This window comes from Engraulis encrasicolus, chromosome 24 (assembly GCF_034702125.1).
Source record: "Engraulis encrasicolus isolate BLACKSEA-1 chromosome 24, IST_EnEncr_1.0, whole genome shotgun sequence".
Taxonomy (NCBI): Eukaryota; Metazoa; Chordata; class Actinopteri; order Clupeiformes; family Engraulidae; genus Engraulis; species Engraulis encrasicolus.
In genome coordinates, this window is record NC_085880.1 from 825,414 (window position 1) to 827,607 (window position 2,194).

At 46.2% G+C, this 2,194-nt stretch overlaps 1 long non-coding RNA gene across 1 annotated transcript in view; it reads right to left on the bottom strand.

The window, feature by feature from the left end:
• LOC134441208 (uncharacterized) overlaps positions 1-2,194 on the bottom strand; it is a 62,149-nt gene continuing 59,955 nt past the window's right edge. Inside the window, exon 3 of the long non-coding RNA XR_010033119.1 lies at positions 1-67. This is a non-coding gene — a long non-coding RNA (uncharacterized LOC134441208). The remainder of the gene's footprint in view (positions 68-2,194) is intronic.

Below are 2,194 nucleotides of genomic sequence, written 5' to 3' on the forward strand. Positions count from 1 at the left end.
CCGTTAGGACTCTCTTCATCGATAGTGACGATGGTGGCCGGGGGCCCTGACCGGGACAGCTTACACTCTGTGGAGTGACAATGACACACATTAGAAAATCCATAATGTCAACAAGGGACGGGGGTGGGGGGGATGGGTGTGGTGTTTGGGACAGTGGTGGACTACTGAAGAGTGGCAGGGTCAAGGCACACATCAGAGTAAGCAGTGGCAGTGTTTTCTTTTCCAAGATCCCAGGGTCTTAGCATATACTGTAGATGATTACACAGGCTTGTAAAATATACAGGCAACAGCGGGAGGGGATAATGATTGAGCACATCCTTTCACAGCCCACTAAAATCCCCTGGTGCTCTGCCTAACTCTGGATCCCTTCTGCATACAGTGTAGACTGTTTCTGTCCTCTTCTGTAGGTTTATTCAGACAAAAATGTCCGCTAAGGATAATGCTATGTAATGTAATGTAAAGTATGCCCACAGGAGCGGGCAACGTCCAAAATAAGTTTGCACATAGATACATCAACATACAGTAACAACAGATAGGGCTACCTTTAATGTTCGTACAAATGAGAGAGAAAAAAAAACAGATATTGCCTCTACAGTGTACTTGCATCAACATCATCTGGATAAAACTTTATTCTCTCAGTATTTACATCCTTATACTTTTGGAACTACCATCTAAAAGTAAAATACCTCTACTTATTCTACAACAATGTACTGGCAAGTGCTTGACACCATGAACAGAAAAGTGCATCACCCACATTGCTACTGGGGTAAAAACATCAGATTAAATAGAAGCAGACAGTAATATAAACTGCGAAGAGGCCTTATGGGTGGATATGGCATGCCACGGGAGGGAGTGAGGGAGCAAGCAACACATGGGTGCAGCCATGCCTAGTGGGGCAAGCAAGCAACAGGGGATGATGGACAGACACTGACCTACTGCCTACAGCCTGGACCTGGACGAAACCAGGCCAAGCATACCAGGCAGCGGCCAGTGGGATTTGTGCATAAGAGCTTTGACCCCTTAGCACCTAAGCAGTCGACAAAGGGGCAAAAGGTGCGTTTGGAGGCTGGAGAAGAGGACAGAAGTGGAAGAGGAAAGAAAGAGGATAACGAGGAGAGGAGTTCAAATGCAGATGAAGAAGGGGGGGGGGGTGATATGAGTTCTGTAGGCCAGGGAAATCCCCGGCAACTGGACAGGTCAGCCCGCCTTTTATGTAAATGAAAGCTATTTTAAGCTTCTCGAAGAGCGCCTCTGACATTTTATATTGACGATGGGACTTTGTTTGTGGACTTGTTTTTACTAGCTTATTATGTTTCCGCATGAATGTAGATGTGTAAACATTCAATGTGTGTTATGTGTATGCTACTGTATGCTACTGTCCAGACTGGAGGGTGGGGGTAAAAGTGGGCGTGCCAACATTGATGTCATATAATTCTGTAACGACTGACACTATGACTACGAAACGTTGTAACTTGGTGGGTGGGGTTATGAGGCCGGAGACTTGGCTGGTGGCAGGGAAGTCGACAAGGGGGGACAAAGGGGTCAGTTGCTTCAGGCCCAGGGACACAGGAGGTGGCCCAAAATTGGGTTCATCATGATATATATTGGATGGCGGGACCCTTTCAGATGACTTTGCCCTATAAGCCCAGCAATAGCTGTCAGCGGCCCTGGCTGGTGGGGCTAGCTAGAGGGGATGAAGGAAGGGGGGAAGTATTGCACAATGACAACACACACTTGGACACCTGAAGTGTCAGAAAGTAAGGCAACAAAACTGGGTTGCCAAAACAGGTGATTAGCGACCTGTCAGCTAATTAGCTGGTCTGGCTCAAGCTAAACGAGTTGTGGAATCACCTGGCTTTGGGTAGGTGGCTGGAAGAAACAGAGCAAAAGTCGGGAACTGTCCCAACAGGACAACTGAAACCTGTTGGCTATTTTTAACTACATTGATTAGGAGAAAGCCTTTTATGTAAATGAAAGCTATTTTAAGCTTCTCGAAGAGCGCCTTTGACATTTTATATTGACGATGGGACTTTGTTTGTGGACTTGTTTTTACTAGCTTATTATGTTTCCGCATGAAGGTAGATGTGTAAACATATATTCAATGTGTGTTATGTGTATGCCACTGGACACCTTAACCCTGTCCAGACTGGAGGGTGGGGCTAAAAGTGGGCGTGCCAACTTTGATGTCATATAA